General features: G+C 36.3%; 1 protein-coding gene across 1 annotated transcript in view; it reads left to right on the forward strand.

Moving 5' to 3' along the window:
• Positions 1–795: 795 nt before the first annotated feature.
• Positions 796–27,298, forward strand: part of si:ch73-63e15.2 (protein strawberry notch homolog 2) — a 97,105-nt gene continuing 70,602 nt past the window's right edge. The window contains exon 1 of the mRNA XM_007252641.4: positions 796–970. The gene's annotated coding sequence lies outside the window, so the exon portion shown is untranslated. The remainder of the gene's footprint in view (positions 971–27,298) is intronic.

Genomic DNA, 27,298 nt, shown 5'->3' on the forward strand with positions numbered 1-27,298 from the left:
GCCTCTCTTTTATTTTAACTCAAACTGCAAAGTCACATAAAATCCTGTAATAATTCTGTAAGTGCCCTGCATTTAACTCATATGTTTTCTAGTGCTGTTAGAGACAGTGTGGGTTTAGGTCTGTAGATGGCGTCCACCTGCCATATCTTATTCATCTCAGTCAGTCTGAAAAAGGTTGTTTTTAATGTTTTTTTTTGTGATGAGAGTAAAGTGATACACTGAACTAGCTGTTTTTTATATGTTTGATAAGCTAATTACCTAAAACGAAAAATATATATGTAATAATATTCAATAATATTAGATTTATGCAGTTAACATTAGTAAAAGTAAAGTAAAGGTTAAACAGCTTGAATGTATAAACAACATATATAAACATTAGCATTACTTATTACAATACATAGTGTAGCATTAAAGTAATAAGTTAACATAAAAACATTTAAGTTTTATATATTTATTTCACATTTTGGGCAGTAATAGATTTTGATTAGTTAGTATTAATACAGTTTATTGGTTGTATATATGTATATATGGTTAGCTATATGTTATATGTTGCCATTATCAAAGCCATTATTGGTGAGCCATTAATAAAGTTAATAGGTTGGTTCACCATTTATAGTTTTTAGCTTACAATAGTAAAGATAAAAAGTAGCATAAGTAAAAGGAATAAGGTAATAAAGTTAATATATTAGCATTTTAATTGGCTAGCTAGCGTTAACAGGTTTCATTAATTAATTAAAGTTGATGTTTAAGGTTATTAACTACGCTCCACCTTAAATGCTGTATGGCTGAGCGGAAGTATATCTGCTTTCAGTTTAAAATGGCTTCGTCGCCTGTGAGCGCTGAGGAACACTGAGGAACAGCGGATCTCACCCGGAGGAGAGGAGACTCTCTGAAGCCTCTACAGCCGAAATAACAGCGATAAACTCCCGGAAAGTGTGACTGACATACTGAACAGAGTGTCTAAACCGAGGTAAGGCGGTAAAAGGAGCTGTTATTATCGCTGAGAAACTTCAGCGTTAGTTTATAACTCCGTAAGTGTCGGAATTCTCGCTCTCGTGTTTTTGACGTGAAATGACAGCTAGTTAGAGTCAGATTCACACAACCAGGAGACCTGAAATAACTTTATTACTCACTTTTTTACAGTGTAACTGTGTTCAGATAGTCATGGAAAAGGTTTCTACAACTTGTTGAACGTCTGGTTTAACAGCACTTTCAGTGTTTATATTAAAGTGTCGGAAGCTTCTCAGCTGGGTTAATGAAGCTAACGTTACGTGTTTACTTAGCTAGCTAAGCTAACTACCGTTAACTAGCTAACTAATTCTAGTTAGCTATTAGTTAGTTAGCTAGCTAACTTAACCTACAGTATCTTTATAGAAGCGATATTATCCGTATTATTAGCCTGTTAGCTAGTTAGTTAGGTTAGCTAACTTAACACATTTATTTAACGTTACAGCATACATATGTTTATTGAGAGGTTGTTAGGGTTATTTAACCTGAATATAAGGTAACTTAGATAGTGTCACTTCTTACACTAAAATGAGCTAACGTTAAGCCTTGTTATGTTATTAGTGAGTTAATAGTGTGTTACTAAATGTATTTCTGTCTAAAATTGAGTCCCTGAACATTTAACGTTTTATATTAGTAATTATGTCTGATGTGGCTTCACAGAGGGATGTTAGGAAGATAAATGTTGAGTATTAACCACAGCATGCCATAATGTTTCATAGTAACAAGACTATAGTTTATATAGATGTTTATAGATATAATATTTAACGTATGTTGTTTTTATGGCATATCAAAGTAGTTAGACACTTTCTCTAGTAAAACATAATGTAACTATATGGTTATCTTATTCTGTTTAAGTTCTAACTTATCTATTAACAGTTCTTATAATTAGATTTTTTTTATTTAATCTTTCTGAAAGATTGTCTTTGTCTTAAAGTGACAATAATATACTGGTAGTTTAATAAAATTATTATTTCAGGGCCAGAACACATCATCCACAAAACATCTTCACATTATCACATCATCTCTTAATGATGTCATACTGAAGATTTGTTTTCTAATTTTTGTATACGCCATAGTTCTGGGGTTCTTTACTATGGAGGACATCAGTATGAGGAAAGTTTTATCGTTTTACTTTGAAGACATACAAAATAAACTGTCCTCTTGCATTGTAAATGCTAAGAGACTTATAATTCCGCCCGACTAACATTAGCGGACGTCATATTAGGTTGTATTTAGTCATAAAGAGGGCCAGACCCTGGTATTACTGCTTATCGTATGTACATCTATTGAAACGAGTGGGATTGTTTTCATTTTGACTGTGTGTTCAGGTGAAATGTGAAGTGTGTCTGAAACAGAAAGTAAGAGAGGCTTTGAGCCAGTCAGACAGAAAGAGGAGGACGAGTCTGAGCTTGTGGGGAGAGGACAGACCTCCGGTGTGATTCAGGGCTTTGGGATGTGGTGAGGGAACACAGAGAAAGGAATACACAATAAGGCCAAATGTTTGTGAACACCCCTTCTGATGAAAGCCTTCAGCAACTTTACTCTGCACACTTTGCTGACAAAGAGGCTGTTTACTGTAAAGAAATATTGCAAATATAATAAGACTGTCTGAAGCAGATAAGCATAAACTTCATGGAGTCATGGAGTATTTTGGATCTATGTTCTAGTACTTCTGGAGTCATGTTGATCGTCTGTAATAAATTGAATTGGTAGCCATCCAGCATTCTAACTTCACTAAAGCTCTTTTTTGTACCTGAATCCAGTGAAATCCTCAGAGTAATGTTCCAGAATTCTGGTAGAATGCCTTCCTTACACAGTCTTGAGACATTTCCTCCATCAAAAACAGGATAAACTGTTTTTAATACTCCTGATTAAAAATGTCCCAATACATGGGCCTATATTCAGTATCTGTTTTGGACACAGGCTCCTCCTTCCACCCTTTTCCATGGTACACAGTTCATTCTAAGGAAGTAGTTGGAGTTTCCTCAGAACTGTTGTGATGATGCGCTTCTTCTGCAGAACATGTTGCCGGAGGTAAACATGCAGACTGGGCTGAGAGAGAGGATAGATAGCGCTGGATTTCGGTTCCTGTGGTGAAGTCATCTGTAATCAGTTCCAGTTTTAGTCTAAATGCTTCTTTAGCTTTCTTAGGATTGCATCACTCCCTTAAGTTGTGGGGAAATAGACTCAAATAGGCCTGTTTTTATAATTATGTTTATTAACACTATTATACACTATATGGACATGATCTCAATCTCAATTTTATCAACCTTTATATCACTCACTGTGATAGTTTTAATGTTTTTATTTATAGTAATTATTGTTAATATATCCTTTCAGTATTGTCACTGCAATGTGTGCATACACAATAGCAGGACAGGGCGAGCAATGGAAAATTATTTTAGATGTCAGACTACATACTAGGGCTGCACGATGTATCGTTCATTGTCATCGCGATGTGCGCATGCACTATAATCATACCGCAGACGTGCGATGTCACCTAAGGCGATTAAATCAAACACGTCATGTTGCAATGTTTTGTGATTTTCTCCATCTCTGTGTGAGTGATGTGATGCTGCTGCTGCTGCCTGAGAAGCGCGAGGTGGAGGAGGAGCAGAAGTGTGAGGGGGGTGCGGTGGAGTAGGCATACACACGAGGTAACCGCATGGCCTCCACATGGCTGGACATGTGCTTGTAAACAGTGGCAGACGAAAAGCTGTGCACCTTAGTCTGGCACAGTTTTATGCAAATATTTCCAGTTACAGACGAATTTACTTTTTATTTCCAGAAAAATTGCTTTTATTTACCTTTTAAGAGGCCATTTAAATTTCAGAATATAGGGGCGATTATTGTTTTTTTGCTGTTTCTTCGGGTTTTGAATGCTCGGCTGACTAAACTCGGGGGCGAGGCTGGTATCATCAAGGGTCGGCCATTGTTTAATATTGCTATATATATCGTCAAAAAAAAAACATTGCAATGTCAATTTTTTCCAATATTGAGCAGCCCTACTACATACTATACTTTTTTGCTTCTTAATACAAAAGGAATATTTTAAACTTTCCTTTAATCAGTTGTAATTGAATCATTATGCCATTATAGGCCAGTCACAATACAAAAAAATGTGAAATTATTGTGATAAACAATATTATTGTAATTTAAGGTCATTAAATGTCATTGACATAATGATAATAGAATTACATCACAAATTACACAATTACACCCTTTAAAATGAAAGCAATGTTTTAATTAATCATAGTTTGGAAAATATATACATTTTCTTTTTACCTACTGCAGTCCCAACTGTTAAAGCATTGATCTGACAGATTCAGTGTCGGTTTTTACAATATTAACTTAATTATTAATCAGTTTAGCACAGTTCTCACACTGTAATGCACTGCAGTTTGTCTTTGTGAGTTTATGTGTTATATAATATTAGATTAGCTTGTGGCTGGAGTACTAATAAAGTTAATAAGGAAGTTTTGTTAAAAGTATTGACAAAATAAGTATTTAAATGGAAAAAATATCGAAATATTATTAAACATTAATAGCTTAGCGCTAATAATGTTAACAATGTTGGAATAATTAAGTTAACAATATTGTATTTATTAGGTAAATGGCCTGAAACTAACAATGTTATAAAGGTTATTAAGTTGCATTAATAAAGTTAATATCAATGCACTCATTAAGTAAAAAAAACATGAGGTGAATAGAATAGCAGTGTTTAAATTAGTAAGGTATTATTTACCTTAAATAGTCAAGTTGCTGTAAAAAGGTTAATAGCTTAACAATAGTAACGTTAATATGGTAGTATTAATATTGGTTATTGAGTTGCATTATTGAGGTTGATAACTTAGTACAAATGAAGGTAATAAAGTAGTATTTATAATGGTTATTAAAATGGTATTAATATGGTTATAGCTTATCATTAATACAGTTAATAAGATTGATAAATATTAATTATGTTTATTATGTTGCATTGATAATAGTGTACTTTCATTTAGTAGTTAATAGGTTAGCATTAATTAAGTCAATAAGGTATAGCAGTGTGAAAGCTAATGTGGAAACATAATATAAGGTATATGTAGCATTAATAAAAATGTATTTAACCCTTAAAAACCCACAAACACACACTGTGATGTATGTAGTGATGCCCTCAGGATGTTTAATAGATGTCACTTATGAACTTCATGAGTTAAAATGAAGGAACTTTATACAACCTTTAAAGGGTCTGTGACACATATCACCATGAGCTCCTTTGGGTTTAAAATCTTTAATGAAGGTTAAAGGTAAAATATTGTTAATTACTTCACTTCTCCAGCATTGTTGATGCCTCTGTTTCATAAACAAAATGCTGATTTATTTTACAGTTAGAAACTTTTGGGTGTTTATACGTGTTAATAATGAATTAGTGAACTGAGACAAACAGGAGAGATGAGACAGATCAATGTTGTCATTTTCTAGTACACTAGAACTGCTTATTAATGGGGTGTGAGGGGTTTATGAACTTATTAATAACCACGAATAAGCCTACATTATGACAGTCAGTGATCTACTGACTGTTGTGCTCCCATTTGCTCTGATATAATTGGACTGTAGTGCATTGCTGTATTTATAATGAGTGACCATTAATTAATTAGGCAGCATTAGGAAATGTAATGCTGAGTGAGAGTAAGCTGTAGCTTGCTGTAACACGTTGCTGATGGTATCTTTGTGTGTGTGTGTGTGTGTTTGTGTGTGTGTGTGTGGTGTGATGTGTGTTTTAATGAGAATCAGTGGGGTTTGTGAGATGTTCCTGTTTGGTAGGCTGTTCAGGGTGTAGGTCTAACTTTGCTGTGCTTTCCTTCCTCTGTAAAGGCCTGCTGTCTCTCTGTCTCCCCCGGATCCACTGTCAGATATCTCAGTTCAGCCCTCAGCACTGTTCCTCATCTCAGATTCTAATTTTAGCATGAGAGTAATACAAAAAATTCCCAATCACTCAACAAAAAGCCATTCTTATGGACTTTAGTTAGCTGACCATAAAACGCTAATGGAACTGAACTGAAACATTGTGTAGAGAATTAGTAAAATTATTAAAGAGGTTACAGTAATAAATAAAAAGTCATTATTCTGATAATAGAAGTGTGGAATGGATGCACATTTAAAATGCGTTGCTTTTGTGTTTCTAAATGGTTGCTAGGTGGTTGCTTTATAGTTGCTTGGCAGTCACTAAGGTGTTGGTTGCTACACTGTTGCTAAAGTCTTGCTAGATGATATTGCTATGGTGTTACTGTGTGGTTCCTGTTGTAATGGGTTGGTTGCTAAGCTGTTGCTAAGCGCTTACTAGACTGTTGCTAAATGTTCCTATGGAACAGATTTTGGTTGTTAAGATGTTGCTTGGTGGTTGCTATAGAAGGGGTTTGGTTGCTGAGGTGTTGCTGTGCTGTTGCTGTTTGTTCCCATGAAACAAACCCTCCGGACCTACAAGATCATGTGACACAACCGGCATTCTGGCTCGCCATGCTTCTGATCATTGCTTACACCTGGACTCTTGAGTATATATAGTCCCTTTATTCCTTCACTCTTCTCTCATGTTTGCCTAGCTCTTTATTGTTTGTTTGTTTTTTCATTGCCAACCTATTTTTCTATTTTGACGATTCTCTTGACTGGCTTTTTTTGCCCTGTTGTGGATTTCACGTGTATGACCTGAGTCTGGGATTTGATATGGGTTAAAAAGGAATAAGTGTGAAAAGAGGTAAGGAGGGATGAAAAGAAACTAAAAAGACAATGAATTTGTTCCTGGCAGCCTGCCCTGAGATAGCGTATTGGTTGAGCAGAAGTACAGTAGATGGGTGTTTGTAATAAATTAATAAATGAGATCCTTTTGGGCAGAAGGAGCAGCAAGGCAAGAACCTTACGGAAATAAAAGAAGAAGAAAACCTTAGAAGAGAAAGAACATAAATCAGATAATAATAGAAGACAGTCTAGTACTAGCAGCACTTGCTCTGATTCATCCTTTCAGACAGATCTGAAGTCTTAGGAGTGTTCTGGTTAAAATAGAAAATAACCATGATAGAATAATGATAGACTAATAATGACACAAATAATTTAAACTGATTCACAATGTTCTAATTTTCATTAACACTGCATCAGTTCGTGACCTTCAGCACTGTACTTCTCTTTTTTTGTTTGTTTATTTCCTTTTTAACCCCTCCCTAAAATGAAGCTGGTTGATAGCCCCTGAGCTATGAAAACTGATATGTGATTGGAAATTATATAGAGGTGATATAATAAAATAATAATTTATTATTGTTAAAAATCCTAAAAATAAACCTATCCTCGTTGTATTGGTGCTTTTGTTGATTTGTTTTTTTGCCATTCTGTCAAGCTTTCACTTAATATTGGGATCCAATCCTTTGTGTGAACTAAACCGAGACATTTGTGTACTGTTAAATTCAATTTACCAGAACTTGTACTATTGCTTTATAATAGATTATAATAGATAGAAAATACTGATAGTTTGAGGTATCATAATATTTTAGTTTTGCAATACTGTATAGTTTTCAAAAACACAGCTCTGTTCTTTAATTAATTTAATTTATATAAAAAAAACATTTTGTTTTCTTTTTGTGTTGTGTTTGAACCCCGACTGTCTTCCGAACCCTCTATTCTGATTGGATAAAAGATTAAACTTTTCTTTTACTCAGATTTTTTTTACAAGACTTTGTACATTTTGAGTCTAGTCTAGTACTAGACTAGTACTAGTCTCTAGTAGATGTATAATGGGAAATGAGAACAGTGTAATTTTTTATTTTGCTAAAAACAGCAACAAAAAAGTAGTACCCTGATGTAATAATTATTGGTGGGTTATGTGGCACTCACCTACTCTGGATTTTAATATGTATATAGTGTTTTTTTTAGGTTCCTGCCAACAGACAGAGCCCTACTGTTCACATTTATCCCCGTCTTGTTCAAATTACCAGTAGATTCCTCCTGTGTGAAAGCAGCTTAGGTAAGGCAGGGCTAACACTGTAGAGGTCATGCTGGGACACTCCTGATGACACTCCTATTCCACTGTCCGATTACTCCTGGCTGCCCTGTTGCTCTGTCCTTTTCCATACCACCCTTTCCCCACCAGCCCACCCAGTTATAAATCTCATTTATGCCCTCCCCCTCCCCCACACTCCCCCTTTACTGGATGGAGAAAGTGAAAAATGTCCAGGGATGGAGGAGGCAGCAGCAGTGCATAATAGCTCTGTCCATTTCTCCGTTCCTGGAAGCTAGCCTTCATTAGGTAATGGTTCATGTATTAAGCTTGAACATCACTGGACATCATTCTGAAGGAGGAACAGGACCCTGCTGTTCTGTTGGCACTGCTGGGGTAAACCGTGGTATGTGTAGCAACAAATAACAAATGAATTGGCTTCATCGCAAGCATATCAGTAAAGAGCGTATTGTTTCCTGTGCTCTCTGTTAGTGTGTCTGAAAAGCCAGCAGCTTGATTACGTAAATGTGTTCTGTATAAACCATAAGCCTGTGAGCTGTATAATTAATTATAGCATATTGATGTCGTGATTTTGGCATTTGTGGATAATTAATTAGAAAAGGAAAGCTTTGATATTTTTGATTATTTAGATCGGTGTGGGAACTTTAAACATTCCCAGTGTTTGACCATAGTTTTATGTTCTGTTAGTGTCCAATTAAAGTGCATTGAAGCATACAATATGTGGACAAAATTATTGGGACACTGCTTATTTAAGCTTTTTTGAAATAACTGGCTCTGCTTTCCAGGAAACGCTTTTAACCAGATTTCAATCAGAGCATTCCAGTGAGGATATGATTGATAAAGTATGACGTTATGCGAAGTTGAAGGGTTAACTTTATCTACCACTCAGTGCTATATCTTTATAACTAAGGCTGCATCTCTCTCTGAAAACATTTTGTCCTTAGAGTTTTAAAGCTGTAAAATTGACTGTGTAGGGGGGGAGGTGGGCGTTCTCTGCTGCAGTGCTGTTAGCCAATCAGAGGCGATATATTTGCATGCATGAATATTCATGAGCAACAGCCAAAATCCTATCTTTGTCCAGAGGCCACTTATTCAGTGAACTAAAGCAGGGCTTAATAGAAACACCTGAGCAATTTTTTTTTTTACAAATTCATTCATACTAAAGACCACAACTGGACAGTTTAATATGAATAAAGAGAGTGCACCTGGCTCTTAAAGGGAGTGACACACGAAATGGTTTATTGCATGTTACGCCCAAAACACACCCATGATTAATTAAGACAATAAGTACATGCCTTTTGTGTACTTTTCCTATTGCTACAATAGCAAAGACACCCTGACACGCCCTAAATCAAGCTGTGCTGTGCGCACTTTACAGTTTGCTTATAAATCACTAAAATAAAGAATGTGGCTCAGGACTTAGCCCACAATTTTCTTTCTAAACTTTCTAAAGTTACTGCCTCATTACTCCACATGGTGGTGCTAATCAAATGAATAGGGAAAACCTGTGGTGAAGAATACCGGTTGTAAAATCTATAAATACATAATTCCTGCTTTTTTCTTATTTGTGAATTATTAGAGAATTGTTTTGTGATCTTGTTATAACCTCATTATCATGGACAACGTATAGTGATAATATTGTATATAATATCATGATCTCAAGATTCCCTGTGATTCCTATACCTAAACTGTATTATGGCATTGTGGGCCTTTATTAAATTTTTTAAAATGCACTTTTTTATCAACTGCTGATAAAGATCACTTGTTTAAATTTAATAATTCTCTACATTAGCAACAACAACAACAACAAAAATCCCAATAAACAGAGGGAATTTTTTTAGACCAAAATGTTCAGGCAGTTATCTTGTCCAGGCTGGGTCAGGGGAAAAGTCCCTTTCAGCCACTCCAGCAAAGTACTTCACAAGAAGCACTCCAAACCACAATGCAGGGACATTGCCAGCCCAGAAAACATCCCAGTGTAGACTCACACACACTAGCTGTGACGTAAAAACACAAGAGGCGGGGATTACAAAGCAGGAAAGTCAGTTTTGGCCAGACAGAAAAACAAGAATCATATCCAGGTGATCACACTGCAAGTAAAAAAGGGAGATTACCATAGAATTATGGCTGAATGATATGGGTTTACATTTAGATTACAATATTTTTCTTCATTTCAGTCAATACAGTGTAATTCTGAGCGCCTGTGGTGTACATCACCACCCTCATGCACTTATCTTACCAGGCTTTGTAAATAATTCTATCTGATCAGATGTTTAATGACAGCTGGGGTATTCTTAGATGTAAACATATCCAAATCTGAGAATGATGGGACAGTCCAGTGTGTGTGGTCAAAAACAAAGCCAGGTCAAGAAGCCAAAAACAGATCCAACACAGCAAGCAAAGCCAAAAAGGGAAAACCCACAAATGAAGTCAGACAATAAAGCAGGTCCAAAAACGACCAGTTCAGTGACATTACAGGAAATACACTGTAAGCTCTGATTAAACTGGAGCAATACCTGTTTAAATACTCCAGCAAAAAAAAAAAACAACAAACAAGACCAGCAGTCCAGTAATTATAACAAAAAAACTAAGATTCCATACAGGTGACATCAGTCAGGGTTCAGGCAAAGTGGATCCAAACAGAGTATTTTAATTGGGGGAAAAAATTAAACAAAATTAAATCTTGTATTTATAGGAATGATCAGATGTAGGCATCACCCTACAGAATCCCAGGAAATTCAATTGATTTGGGAGAGTGTGCAAGTGAGACAGAGCAAGGCTGATCAAACAGATCCACACCTCTTCTCATTCAGTATGTTTTCTTTATTTTTGCTTTTTTACTTTTTTACATTGTAAATTTAACAGTGAAGTCTATTTTAAAGCTACACAGGAACACATGTGGAATCATGTGCTATATCGTACTGTACGCAATAATATCGCCAACATTTTTGAATATTGTGAATTATATTATACCCTGAAATATTGTGCCGTATCACCCATCCATAATTATCACGTCAGGGTACTATGGTTTTGCTGTTCTTAGCAAAATGAAAATTCACACTGTTCTCATTTCTGTCCTATATCTGTCCAATATAATTTATTTTACTTTAATCCTGAATATATGGAAATATTTGAAGTGCATTATAAGTATTAGTATCATGACATTCTGGATCATTGACGTCTGATACAAATCTGCTAAAATTCTTTTTTTAATGTCTAAGTTAGGGATGTGTCATATCATATATGCAATAGTAAAATTTTATTTTCATTTTGTTGTAGTAGTGTATTTTTTATTTTATTTTATTTATTTATTTATTTATTTTTTTAATTAAGTGTTTTGTCATATTGCCAATAATATCGTCATCATAAAAATACCATGATATTACCGTGATATTATTTTAGGGCCATATCGCCAACCCCTACTTATTATAAGATGCTGGAGGCTTGAGTGAAACATTTGTCTATTTTGTAAATAACAGTAACGTACAATATTCTGATTCTGAAGTAAAAATAATAATAACTAAAACATCTACCACAAAGCTGAAGGGCAGGATTTGTACTGCATGTACTGTTAACAAAAAAAAAATTACAAAAATGACCTTACAGCTTTAGAGTAAAGGACAGAAGCTTGGTAAATGTACGTTGTTAAGCCGCACAGTTTGCTATTCAGGGAGTGTTTCTGGTAAAGGAAGTGAAAAATGCAGTTTTACTTCAATTAGTTTGTGTTTGTAGTCAGCATTTCCTTGTCTGCTCAAACGGCCGTTCCGAAGTTCTGGAATTTCACAGACATTTCCTCGTGTGGAGGCTGAGCAATAATGGAGAATCGGCAGAAATTACCTAATGTGACCATAGAGAGTCAGAACAGGCTGAGGAGGCAGAAAATATGACAACAGTGTTTCCCAGCATGGTTTAGAAAGTGTGGGCAAAAAATGACAGAAAATAGACCAGCATCTGTGGAGAAGCAGCTCAAATACAGTCAAAGCTAAAGTAGAACCACATATTTCACGTGAAGTTCACATGTTCTGTTAGAATGTAGTTTCCACACTACAGACTGCGCACTGTTTAAAATCTTGAGCGCTTTTTTCTCAGGCTGAAAAAATGTCTGTTAATGTTAAAATGTTGAGAGGATGTCTGAGAGCAATCTGCTAGAACAATGCAGTAAAAACAGTAGAGGATCATATGGACAATTCAAATCAGATGCCGCCAGTCACAAACATCATCACCAACAGTAGACAGCACACCAGGTGGTAATGATCGTGACCGGTGGTGTCTGGCTAAAATTAGCTGTACGATTGAGGAATGTTGCCCAATAGTTCATGTCGCCATGCCACTGGCCAGTGTTCAACCTTCAATTCAGTGACTTTTGCAATTTAAGTGTATTTAGATACTTTAGAGCTGCTGCTATTCACAGTCTGTGAATTAATCTAGAGTGTAAACATGAGTTTGTGGTATCTTCCCACTGATACATTATTAGTAACTGTTAGGGTCAGGCACTAAAGCCTCAGTGTTATGCTGGTACTCCATCCACCCCCAGAATTCTCATGGTCTGCTTGGGTTAGTCCCTCGTTCACTTCAGTCTGTCGCTCTCTCTGCTGCTGCTAGAGCTGATCCACAGATCCCTTCATCCCTTCTTCCACACTAAAAAAAAAAAATAAAATAAAATCTGTACATCCATTCCACACAAATTAAATTTAATAATAGTACATTTTTGTGAAACAAATTAAAACATATGAATCAGAGTCATGTAAAATGATTTAATAATTAAGTCAGTTAATGTCGCTGTATTTGTTGAAGTGAATTTTACATGTATAAAAATGCATCTATCTGTTTATATATATATATATATATATATATATATATATATATATATATATATATATATATATATATATATATATATGTGTTAGTGTACATTAGATTCAACTTTATTTTCAATGTGCAGTGTACAAGTACAGAGTCAATGAAATGCAGTTAGCATCCAACCAGAGGTGCAATATATAGTGTTATTTACATAAAGTGCATAGATATGAGTATATATACATAAGTATAAATATATAAATATACAAATATATAATTATATCTACATAAGTATCTTACATTAATGCCATATGGATGTACAGGGAGCAGCAAAACAGTTTAAGGTATAAAGTGTAGAGCAGTGTAAACAGTGGAATACAGTAGTGTATACAGACAATATATACATGATTAAAATTTTTATATATATGTATATATATATATATACATATATATATATGTGTGTGTATATATATATATATATATATATATATATATACACATATATGTATATATATATATAAAACCAAAAAATCATGTTGGTAAGCACAGCAGTCGTTTTTTTAGTTTATAGTTGATGATGAGGTTTGTGCACATGTCTGGAGGAATTTTAATCCACTCCTCTTTCCAGATCATTTCTAAATCATTAAGATTTTGAGGCTACCGCTTGAAAAAATCTGAGCTTCATCTCCATCATAAGTTTTCTATAGCCACTCCATGACCTTAATGCGCTTCTTTTTGAGCCACTGCTTTGTTTCCTTGGCTGTATGTTGTAGGTCATTGTCGTGCTGGAAGACCCAGCCACGACCCATTTTTAATGTCCTGAAGCAGGGAAGAAGGTTGAGAAAACCTGCCCAGGATGTAAAGGTTAGAGTCTTTTATTAGACAGCTGTCTTTATTGCAGGTAACGAGTTGATTAGAAGTACTTAATAGTTTTTGGATCTGATTTGAATCAAAATAGTTCTGTTTCTTCTGATGTGACACATGCACCCATCTTAGGAACTCTTCTCAGTTTCATTTACAGTGTTTTATTTTAGAGAGGCCAGTGTGGCTGTGTTAGATGGGTGCTGAGCCTAAACCTTTGATCCTAGAATCACTCCTGGTGCACAATATTTGAAATTCAGTGAAATACATCCATGGTGAGCATGAACATGATGTGCAGCCACAAAACACACTGCAAAAGTAAGAGATCTTTAACTATTGTAAACATGCTGCTGTTAGATCAGTATACGCTTTAATCCTGTGTCTGAAATGGGTCTGAGAATTCTCTGGTGAATAAAGAGTTTATTAAGCTGTAGTGGAGAATTAATCATTTATTTATTTTACAGTTTCCACTCCCATGTTTTTGGGCCAACAAACAGCGGAAATGTGTCACCGTGAGATTCATAAATGGAAAAAAGTGTGCTCGGAACAGAAATACCTCACGTCATGTAGAGAGGGGTATAGTGGAACTGACACATGTTGGCGACCGCAGAACATCCTGCACCCGAATGCCATTTTCGGGATTTCACAAAATGCGTTATTGTGTTCCACATTAATGTAGCCTGATTTAATATCTGTAATTTCTAATTATGCAAGCTTTTATTCAGTGATTGCTTAATCTTGCCGGTCTTGAACTGATTTAGAAGGAGTGGAGTGCTACAGCCAATCTTTACACATCCTTTTCCAGGAACATCAGGAATGCTTGTTTTGGCAGTGCATGTGCTGGCACTGCTCTAAAATGTGCCATCTAATCACCAGCTGGAAGAAACATGTGGTCAGATGTCATCTCAGTGACCCAGAGCCGAACCGCAGGCCCTGACAGATGATGTTTGGGCTTCTGGAGCCAAGAGGCAGCAGCATCACGCTGACCAGCAAGGTCAGGGTCGTGTTGAGAGTGGGCGGGGCTTGACTGTAAACAAGTTCAATGACCACAGTGAGAGGAAGGACATCGTAGCGAGAGGCTGGTTATCTCTGAATGCGGAGGCCTGATCACAATTAGAAACTGGCTGCAGGGGGCACCTTGTTTATCGGAATTTATCGGAATGATGCGGTTTACTCTAAGTTCAATTTACTCAAACCCTGTGAGAAGATCATTTCCTGCATGATCTGTTTTACCGATACGTCTTTTTTTATTAATAATACACTAAATTTAGAACATGCAATCCTTTTAAAATATAAAATATGAGTGGTTATTAAGGATGCACCAAAATTATTTTAATTTTGGCCCAAAAAACAAAACTAAACAAAATGAAAATAAAAGCAACTTCAGACAAATGTTTGAGAGTTTTCATTAAATCCTCTTTTACACATTTAATTAAATTAATAGCCTAATTTAAAAATATTTATTAAACACCTAACATTTTACTATACCAGCAAACACACCAACACATCACGAAATATATGAACTTTAGCAGTGGCATTCCAGTCAAAAATTTCCTCAGTATTGCTATTTTACTCATGCATTTACCTCAGCAGTGCTACTCAGGTCACACACAAAAATGAAAATTACAAAGACAGTCAGTCTTTTCAGGAATATGAAACAGCACAATCACAATAGAGACCAAACCAGACATGGACTAGAAACAACTAGAGATCAGTCAAGCAACCAATCAAAAAGGGATAAAGCAAAAGACAAATGAAAACAGGTAGCAGATAAGACAGATAAACACTTGGTATGCATCAAAGTAGTTTGGCAATACTTCACAAACTGGTTAACCATCTAAACAGGAATCTATAAATTGTAAACAGGTGACAGTGGTTAGTATTCTGGTGATGAAAAATAGGAAACGTTCATGATTGGTTGTCTAAAATACTGGGACTGTGACATGTGACAGCTGGTGGATTGTGGGATGTGTAGTTTGTGGATTCGACAGAGACAGAAGGAGAAGCAGGAAGTGTGACAGATTGACATAACAGTATGTCCAATACAGAAATTACAGAAATGGAGATAAAAGAATTTGGAGCAACAGCAACAATATGTATCTGTTGATTTCTAATGGGGTGTAAAATGTGATAAAGATTTATAGTTTATAAAAAATGTTTTATGAAAACAACATGAGCTAATTAAAATTTAAAAACAACAACCCCACTATGAACTCCTGTAATCTGTGCCCTGTACTTCCTTATACCCTGTCTTGATCTATTTTTTCTTCTTACAAAAATACGACTTGAAAATCTTTCAATTTAAGTAATTATTATAATTCGATTTTTTTTTTCTAAGTGCAGGTACATTCTGAACTTTCTAAATAGAGAAGATGAGGGACGACACCCAGGAATTCATCTTTCAGGTCTGGGTCATGCTGTTCCAATTTCTTCTGGCAGCAAAGTTAAATATTATCACATTGGCCATTTGTATATATTTTGGGGCATCATGGTAATTTAATCAAATGACAGTATTGCTTCTTCTTTACAGAAGATCTCAGGACAGCGTTTAGCACGTGTTCTAAATGAACGCTCTGTTGAATGTCCCTTGTTGCCTGGCGGACTGATAACTGTTTCTGTGTCTCATTTCCACTGAATGAAATGGGTCGTGTTTTAAAACCCTCATTAATTTTGCAATATTTTGAATGGAGCTGCTGGCCTATGTGTTAGCCTGTGAAGTAAGTTATTCCCCTCGTGAATATTTAATCTGTAATTAAGTTCTCCGAGCGTTTACGAGCCTGCTCGTCATTTAGCTGTCTTGTATTAGTTGTCTCGTAATGATGTGCGTATGATTTGGTCTTTCTCTCGGAATCGTAATGATGTTATCAGACTGATTCTCTTTCATCGAGCCATGTGACACCTCGTACTGAGGTGCTTTGAAATTCTCACACATTCAGTAAGTAAGGGGTTGCCGTGGAGATCAAGTGAAGTCGTGTGTCAGAGACTCTCAGATTCTCTCAGTACAGAGGGAGTGGAGCTGCTGTGTTAAAGCACATGGAATAAGAAGAAACTATTCAGCATTTATGTTCTGGATTAAATCCACACAGGGTCTTGAGGTGATTTCCTCATTTGTAGAACCTCCGTTGTGGTTTTGGAACATTGCTGTGAGGATCTGATACTTAGGAACCAAAATAAAAGCACAATTATAATGACAGACCAAGACTAGCTACAAAGCAGAGAAATAAACAATCAAAAGATACAAACACAGATAAGGCTAAACAAGAAAAACACTTAGCATTTACTGGGAAAGGTTGGCAATACTTTGCAAAAAGTGGTTTCAAAAACTAATGAGGAATTTATAAATTGTGAACAGGTGACAGTGGTTAGCATTCTGGCGATGAAGAATGAAAAATATTCATGAATGATTGTTGGAGATCGTGTGACTGTGACATCCGGTGGATTGTGGGATGTGTAGAGACACCTCATTTCCAATGTATTGGATGGAGCACTGGAGATATTAAAAAAAAGGGAACACAGTTTTTGCACTGATCCACAGCTCAATGCTGTGAGGCTTCTTTTTCTGCATTATGAGAACCACTGCCCCACAAGGACAAGACAACCTGTGTGTGTGCATTTACACATCTGTGTCAGCAACTTTAAATGAGAACTGCAGTGTAAAATGAACTTGGGGTGTTGTGTCAAATAGCCCACCTCCTTAGTGATAGGGGCATAACATTGCTCATACAAATAAATTGCTAAAAAAAAAAGCTCAAAGTAGCTTAACATTTAAAAAAGGCACTGTCTAAACTTTGAAGGTGCCTGGGTAGATTATCTAAAAACACTGTTTATACACACAGTACCTTCAGATAGTTCTCTGGCCGTTAATTTTATAGAGCAGGGGTCTCAAACTCATGCTGAAAGTAGAAGCTGGTTAAGTCTTGGCCGCATCAGGATAACAACTCACTGTACGTGTCCACTAGCACTTTTCTTCAACGCATTCTGATGTGCCAGATCTCTCAGCTTGCCGCGTGGGCGTGTCCGTGATGTTTTTTAATTCAAATAAAGCAGCAGCTGTAGTCAATCATAAGTTTAAGATTTTTCATTATTAATCAACTTCACTGTATTCTACAGTTCTATAAATCTATATTCCGCCATTTTCAGGTTCTCTTCTGTGGTTGAAAGGCGCCTGTTCTGTGTGTGAGGCTTGTATGCGTGTTAATTCGCAGCCTCCTCTATCCCAATTGGCTGGATGCAACGGGACGGCCAGATTCATTTAAATAAAGTTGAGCATTTATCGCAACACAACCAGGCTTGCACCATGGCATCCCTACAGAAGGAACCTTTATTTGCTTTGTAATGACTCATTTAATAATTTAATGAACAAACTTTAAATTCTTAAAGCTCCACTAGGTAGGATTGAGATTTTGTGCTCGTGGGCTGCCCCTACAGTTGCAGAGTGTAATAAATGTAACAGGCCGATTTTAGTTTCTTTTCTCGTTTTCTGGCTTTCACAGACATATTCGGTCTCTTTCCAGCTTCTGTCAGAGTGTCTGTATGTTAGTTTGTAAAGAATGAAGTTTTACAGTCCTTACAGTCCTTGTAGAACTGTAGAACTAAAGGTCGGAAAGCAGGTCGCAGTTCTGGGGGGGAGGGGGGGGGCTTTACATTTTTTCTTAAAAATAGCTATAAATAAATACTTATACACAAAAATAATTATTTGGGAATGTCTTCCCCATAATTTCTTATATCCATTTCTTATATAAACATATTCCATTTGTTGTTCTCGGTATAATGTTATAACATTGCAGCAAATTTGCCAGTGTTTAATGAAAACTGAGTGTTAAATTTCAAGACTAACACTAGCAGATTTGCTGTGTAAGTGTTACAAATGAAGTATAATGACATTATTTAAGTAATGATACTATTGTGACTGATTTCAGTTTGTTTGCGCTATCACTTCTGCTGCATTATTTGCTAATACATTATGGCTACCTACTGGATGTTCAAATTTAAAAACAGCAGCCTGTGAAAGTCTGTTCAAGCTGTCAGAATACATTTGAATAGCATAACAAAATAACACTGACACTCTGCTCCCCAGCGAGGCTGGCAAATGAGACAGATGCAAAGTTGGTCACAAATAAAGAAAGATGAGAATGATTCCAAAGAACTCTCTTTATTCTCTTTATTTATACTACTACATCCTGGTTGGGTTTGTTCTCAGGCTGGGCAGGTTTTTTTTTTTCTCTCTGCTGCGGCAGGCTGTCCTCGTGAGCTCTGAGCCGTGACAGAGGAGATTACCAGAGTCACACTCCCTGGATGACTTCCATGTGCTCCAGTGGTCTGCCCACTCTCATTGTGACACTTCAGAACATGAGTCGAGTGGAAAGCTGGTACAACAAAAGGGAGGGAAAGCCCGAATTACGTTCTAATTCGAGGACGAGATGAAGTTTTGTAACGTCTCAGAAAGAGCAGAATTCTTTCCTGTTTGTAAACCACAAGCATGCAGCTCTGCGCATGTAAGTGTCAAGACCGAGGGGGTTCTTAGTAACTCACCCTGTTATTGCCTTTGAACGCAGAAGGTGTTATATGGCGAGAGATCAGACGAGAGGATCAGACAAGAAGCCACGTGAAACAGGAGCCGCAAAGTCAGCGGAGGCAGGAGTCACACAAGCTCAGGTCGCGGAATAATCCCCTGCACTCTAAAAAACAGAGGTACGATATGAGTACTTTTTTGTACTCGAAGGTACATTCTTTATAATTGTACCCTCAAAGGTACAATATTGGTCTTTACAGGGTCAGATTTGTTCCCTCTGAAGTACAAAGTCATTTCTAACAGCAATAAGTACAGATTTGTACCATTTAACCAGCCAAAAGGTACATTCAGTATTCTGCATCACTGTACTAATGAACAGTATATATTTAAATTGCACATTTTTTATTTGAAAGCCAGACAATTTTGTATCATCAAGTTTTTGAGCCATTTTTAGTTGATGACAATGTTTATAATCTTTATAATCTATACTGGCACAAAAACCATGGGTACAAAAAAGGACTTTCACTGAAAGGTACTTTTTTGAACCTTAAAATAAGGTACAGCCCCAGCGACAAGCTTTGTACTCTTTTAAGTACAAATCTGTACTTATATTTCTTAGAGTGTGTGCTTTAGAGCCTCAGTGTTAGGCCACCCAGGAACGCCTGAGCCACCTACTACAGCCTGTCAGGTAGTGGAGAGATTAATGAGAGTGAGAGGGACTCTTGTCCTGGAATGAACTTCCACGCCAGCTGCAGAGCATTCGTCTCTCCAAGCTCATGCGAGCCCGTTAAATAACTGATTGAAAACACCAGGATATTATTTTTTTTTTGTGGTCAGTGGAACTCCCCGTTCCGAACGGGGCTTGTTTTGCTGTGAGCTTGCACCATTTACTTGATATACGAGTATGTTATGATTTGGCATGATTCATCATAAATCAACCGCAAATTGGACTATGGATGTAGTTTTGTCTTCTAAGAGAGATTTTCCAAAATCTTCCTAAAGCCAGTAGATACAGTACTTCATGACTAAATATTATATCAGTAAAAAAAATCACACACTATCTATATTACTTATTATTAGGTTTTGGATCAGTCTTGGTGGGAAACATTTTGAAATATGTAAAAATAGTAGGAGAGGCTTGTGCCATGATTTTTGTCATGAATGCCGCAGCAACATGCAGGATATGTGGATGTGAGTGTGGATGTGATTCAAGAGCCAAAGGTTTTTCTGTTCACACTAGGGCTAGGGCTATAATCAACAATGCCGATCATTTAAATTTGTCGACTACAAATTTCATTGTTGACTAATCGTTAATTTGTAACAGATGGCAGAAATAATTGTTGACTAATCGACTAATCGAAAAAACAATCGTCAGATTAGTCTACTACCAAAATAATCATTAGTTGCAGCCCTAGTTCACACAGACAGCTCTAGCCCGATGCCGCCAGTCATGATCATTACCACCCACTAAGCTGTCATACTACTAATGTCTACATTATTAGTACACAGTGCTATTATTGATCTTAATAGAGGTAATCCCTGCTGATTTCAGTTCATTTGGGCTATCACTGATGTACATTCTTACGGCCTACTGGATATGTAATTAAATTGTATCTGTATTTTAATCGTAGTCTCTTATAAGAATCTATGATTTAAACCTGTCACTTTGCAAAGTATTGCCAACCCTCCATAATTGTCCCGAGAGCATTTCTATTTCTCCCATTTCTATGAGTCTGGATTCCAAATCTTATTTGTTATCTAATTGTCTCCTTGTTGGTTTCTTCCTTCAGTTTTGCTCACTTGGTTTGACCATAGACTGTTTTTGCCCAATAGTCATGTATGCAAGCATTTGAATATTCCTTTAAGCGTTGCAAGATAGATGTGAAGTTGCCTACAAATAGAAATTTGGGGGGGTTCTCTTTCCCTACTGATTTATTACTAGTACATTTTTCAAAGGTAGAAAGATAGAAATGGGAGAAAAGCTCTTTAGGCAATTATGGAGGGTTGGCAATACTTTGCAAAGTGACAAGTTTAGATCTAAGACTTTTTAAAAGTCTATGGTTAAAATAATATAAACCTTTGCCATCAAGCTTCCGGCGCTCAGAGGGAGCAAAATTGGCCCTGGTCCCTCAGGGTGGGTAGATGACGCTCTCCCCCCACATCACTCCTAGGGTGATGTCTGCAGCACAGGGCGTCTGTGAGCTGATGTATCGGAACCAAGTCGCTGTGCTGGCTGCTTGGTAATGCTGAATCAGCAGCAGCTCGAAAAGAAGAGGTGGCTGACTTCACTTCACATGTATCAGAGGAAGCATGTGCTAGTCTTCACCCTCCTGATGTGTTGGGGCATTACTAGTGATAGGGGGGACTCCTAATGAGTGAGTTGGGTAATTGGCCGTGTAAATTGGGGAGAAAAGGAAAAATTAGAAATAAAATGATATATAAAAAAACATATAAGCTTGGGATAAAGGCTTGGGAAAGGTGCTATATAAGTTGAACTTAATATATAAATAAACGACACAACATTTTTCAATTAAGAACAACCCATCAATATGGTAGCATTATTCCATTATTCCATATATTGTTAAATGTTTTTTTTTAGTTCTACACTGTAAAATAAGCTTCTATACAACAAAAAATCTTGGTGTATATCAGGGGTGTCAAACTCATTTTGGCCGAGGGCCACATTGGCATATTGGCTGTCCTCCGAGGGCCAGATGTAACTTATAAATGTAATAAAATGTAACCAAATGTAATATATGTAAATGAATGTAATTACTCCTTAATGTTAAATAACTCTCAATATATTATTTATTCAATCAAATATTACAGTTGCATGGAAAAAATGTTTGCTTGTTGCTCTATTAACATAAATCCTTTTAATTTGTCATGTCATGAAATCCAAAAACTCCATCAATCAAGAACCAAACTATTCAAGTGAATAGAAATGACATCAAGTTATATTAACTTTGAAATTATTAACTGAAATAAGGCTTAATAAATATAAAATCAAAAATTGTAAAAACATAGCATTTCCTCAGATTTAGCAGTTCCTCATCCAACCACTAGTGGGAGCTGCAGCAGCAGCACCACAAGTCCGCAGTCTTTACTGAGTCAGAGCTACAGCCCAGCCACGGGCTACAGGGCTCAGCTCAGCCAGTCTGGAGCGTTTTTAAAATTTTTAAGTTCTTCTGTGTATGAAATAAAGATTTTTGTAACCGAATAATACAGCTCTCTACAGTTCATCTTTCAGCCCAATCAGCTAACAGCAGCCGTTTAGAGCATGAGTCACTGCTGGGATTACATTATAAACAGGTCAGTTATCGCGCTGCTAACCTCAGGATGTTTATAACTACGGAGTTTAGTGGACACACCACGGCTGCAAGGTTAGACTGTTGAAGGCTACTGAAGACTATTAAAGGCTATTGGAGGTTATTGAAAGGGTTATTGGGGGCAGAAATCAGTAAAGGCTGGTTAGATAAGTGATTCACGTCCTCGTACTTTGCTGCGGTGAAACTGTGACTAGCGCTGTCACAGTGATGTTTATTAACGTCATTAAAACAGATTTTGTCAGCTATTGTCTTATAAATATTTACACAGAACTTATATCTCTCCTAAAAAGCGTTTATTTTGGTCAGTAACACTCTTCGTAACACAAAAGGCATACCGGTCTTTCGCCTTGAAGCACAGCCGTCCGTCTGCATCAACTTCTCTTTTTCTGGACATTATGGGATAAACATTTATATGTCTCAATTCCACCCGCGAAGTTACACCTTCCCTCCGGCAGGGTTTCCACATCAATGACTACACTGCCGTGTAGTGGCAGTAAGCCGTAACTTTGCGGGTAATACAATCGACAAGCATTGTGGGAAATGTATTTTTTGGTCAAAGAACGCTTCTGACTTATTTATTATAGACACTAAGATCTTACAAGCTCTCACGGGCCACATAAAAAGACGTGGCGGGCCACATTTGGCCCGCGGGCCTTGTGTTTGACACATGTGGTGTATATCAAACTCATTCAGAGTCATTTATCATATATAAACATCTATGGCATTTCAGTAAGCAAATATCTTTTAAACTGGTCTTTTAATTTTAAATTATGGCTGAAAAAAAAACAGGCTAAAAATCATTCAAATGTTACTTTAAAGGAAAGGAAGTTATAAAAGCTGCTTCTGGTACGTTGTTTTAAGCAGCTGTTTTGTTAATCCTCCTCAGCAGTGACCATAACTCTGGATCTGACTGTATTACTTAGTTGGTTTTCCAGTAAGGATGATGAGTCTTTCCAGGAAGAGGTCATTCTGAGGGCCAGTAATGATCGCTAACCTATTGATTGTCTCGCAGGACGGCTCCGGTAAAGAGGAGAACCTGATTGCTGGGGTGTTTGAACTGCTGCAGCATCTGGCACTTCAGACAGGGGGTGGGAAGAGCCAGAAAACACATGAAGCTTGGAGCATCTGACTGAAATACAGTTCCAGTGTGATGTCAGTGTTGTGGTTGTGTTTGTGGTCAGGTTTATTAGGAGGACACAGGAGAATATTGGTGTGGCAGGTCAGTGAGTGGTTTGGCTTCTTCAGGAATCTATTGTGACTAGTTCAGCAATGTGGTGAGCACCAGGATGTTCACTAGAGGGTCTTTTCTCTGACTGTGCTCTCAGTTAGCGTTGAGTAAAGAACTCAACCCTGAGGTTTCCTTGCTTTTGTTTTTCCCTAGTACCCTATCAAATATTCATATGTTAGTATACACTGACATTGCAAAGACATGGGATAGCAGTACATATATTTTCTCTCTAAAACATTAGAAAGAGCAGTTCTCAATCAGGTCTCTGGCTTCCTTTCCCAGAATGACCTCCTGGACCAGAACCAATCTGGTTTTAAAAAAGGACACTCTACCGAGACGGCTCTGTTGTCTGTGACAGAAGCATTGAAAACTGCCAGAGCTGCAGGACAGATATAATCTGTCTCTAGTAGATATATAATGAGAAATGAAAACAGTGTGAATTTTTCTTTTGCTAAAAACAGCAAAAAAAAAAGTAGTATCCTGATGTGATAATTAGAGGTGGGTGATATGGCACGATATTTCAGGGTATAATATCGTTTACGATATTCAAAAATGTTGGTGATATTATTGCGTACGATACGGTATAGCACATCTCTAGTACAGCCTTTCTCCTAATGTATATAAACACCTAATGTATATAAACACCAGCCTGCTGAGATCTGTTTAGTCGTATTGTTCCTCCACTAGGTTTCTGTGGTGAGTCTGGAGTTTTGTTTAGCATGTTGAAATTCCAATTTCTAAATTCTGAATTTTCAGTGTGTAAGACTGACCGCTGAATTCTCCAGTCCCACATGGGTTTTCTATCAGAGAGACCATAAGCCTCCAAACTACTCCCTAAACCATGTGTTCTCTATAACAGAAGTCTGATACTCATGTTCAGAGGTAATATGCAGTTTTTTGAGTTGGCTTAGACCCTTTTTTTTGAACTATCTCTTCTTTTATCCAAACTTAACAAACGGCCGCCAGGTCACATACACAACATGCCAAATGTCTTTCACTTCTGGACATTGGAAGTTCTGTAAACTCCAAACTTAACACACAGCAATCTAATGAACAACTTTTACTACACTCAAACTACACGCTGCGGGAATAAACTGAAAATACTACTAGCTTTGTGTTTTTACAAATTTACAGGCTATTTACACATAATTAGCACATGATCACTAAAAGTAAAGTAAAAGACAAATACAAGTATGTTTAATGTTTGGGCATGAACTGTACTGCAGCAAACATGCTGTGTATACTGTGACTGTAACACCACAACAGCAGTGATGGCATGTTTTTTTAAATGTAAAAAGTAATCGTATTACTGTTTTCTCCTTGCTTTTTAAAGTATTTAAGTTACAACCTCAGCATAAAGATGACAACCAGTTTTCCACTAGGCATGTTCAAATCTACGCAGACCTAAATTAATATCTGTATTAATATGAATAAAAATTACCATTTAAATATTAGGTAGGCCAGGTAGGTTTGAAAAAGAATATTAAATAATTTTTATATAATATAATTTCCTCAAATATAAATAATACTCAGTACTCAGTGCCAGTTTCTGGTTCTTGGCAGCAGGAAGAATAAACTAATGTAAAGGCTATTGGAAAAATTGTGCTAAAGCTGTAAAACCACTGTTTCCATCATTGAGGCTTTGTAAGTGTTTGATACGGTTATGCCCTGGTCTCACACAACCTCTGTCCCGTAGCCGGGGGGCTGCGTGTGTAGGAGTGGTCACATGTCACTACGGTGGAACAAGCCTAGTTCTGGTTACACCAAGAAGCCTTCTTCTGAACCTTGTGGTTTAGTTCTTATCAACAGGTTCCCACTCCTTCTTTCTATTTCATTCTTGCCCTGAGTATGTGTGTGTGTGTGTGGGTGTTTGTGTGTGTGTGTGTGTGTGTGGTAGCACTGCATGATAAACTCCAATACACCTAAATATTAATAGAGTTGCTTTTGACTTGAAATGAATGTTATCGGTTTGCTGTAGTAACAGCAAAGGCCTAATGCTAGATCTTGGAACATTGCTGTGAGGATTTGATGACAGTTAGCCATGCAAGCCTTACTGAGTATTACTGATAATCAACGATTATAGATAAAATTGTATATATAGATTGTATATACATATATCAGGGCTGGGCAGTTCGAAACCAAGATTCAGCATTTAGGTTAAAAAAGGTTGATGTTGTTTTTTTTTTTTAATATTCTGTCAATATTTTTATACTCACAGTATAAAAATACTTTCACATGTAATGACATCTTAGACAACTGAGTATGTATAGCTTTCACCAAAGAACAAGGTCATATCTATTGTTTATTAACATAATCGTTTATTCATTGTTGTTAATGTAAAATGTCCAATTAATTGAGGTAATGGTTTAGAATCAAATTACCCAGCTCTAAAATAATATTTAATATTATATCATAGGTCTAAAATGTTGTTATTGGTTGTTACTGGTTTAATATAATATTGCCCAGCTTTTAAATAATATTTAATATATTTTATATTATATATATATATATGTTATATTATAGGTCTAAAATGTTGTTATTGGTTGTTACTGGTTTAGGATCATATTTCCTAGCTCTAAAATAATATTTAATATTATATTATAGGTCAAAATGTTGTTATTGGTTGTTACTGGTTTAGGATCATATTTCCTAGCTCTAAAATAATATTTAATATTATATTATAGGTCAAAATGTTGTTATTGATTGTTACTGGTTTAGGATAATATTGCCCAACTTTACAATAATATTTAATATATGTTAAATTATAGGTATAAAATATTGTTATTGGTTGTAAATTGTTTATTGTCATCAATCCCAGCTCTAAAATAATATTTAATATTATATCATAGGTCTAAAATGTTGTTATTGATTGTTACTCGTTTAGGATCATATTTCCCAGTTGTAATATATATATATATATATATATATATATATATATATATATATATATATATATATATATATTTTTTTTTTTTTTTTTTTTTTACAAATAACAAATAATTTCTCTTCATTGGATTACATCAACACACACGTGGTGCTTTCATTGGAAAGAATGCTCACATGCCAGGAAGTGATAAGTTGATTTTTTCAGAAAGCTAATTTGCATTATACACTTCAGAAGCTGTATATTCTGTTTGTTTGTGTGATGTATTATTGGTGAGGCTCTGTAAAAAGGTGGAGCCTTTTTGTAAATCACTTTCTTTACAGCCCCCAACCCACCCTCCCCCTCTTTCCACCTACTGTCATTTACTGTACACCACGCTGGAGTAATACTGCTTTTAGTCAGCGACATGTCAGATGCTTTCCTCGATGGTTCTGCATGCTGAGGTGTTGCTGCTGGCTTGATGCTCATTTTCTCAGAAATTCTTGATTCTTTTAGTTGTGAAGTTCTTAACCTCAGCTTAGCAATCTGAAGGAGGGTCTTTACTGTCAATACTTTGATAAATTATGTCATTATACACATATCTTCAGTAATGTATAGAACATTAAACAACTGCAAAGAGTGCAAATAGTTTATATGCGATTGTAATTGTGAGCTGAACTGGCTGATGACTATTGTTTTGGGTTAATTCGGTTGATAA

This window comes from Astyanax mexicanus, chromosome 16, assembly GCF_023375975.1.
Source record: "Astyanax mexicanus isolate ESR-SI-001 chromosome 16, AstMex3_surface, whole genome shotgun sequence".
Lineage (NCBI taxonomy): Eukaryota > Metazoa > Chordata > Actinopteri > Characiformes > Acestrorhamphidae > Astyanax > Astyanax mexicanus.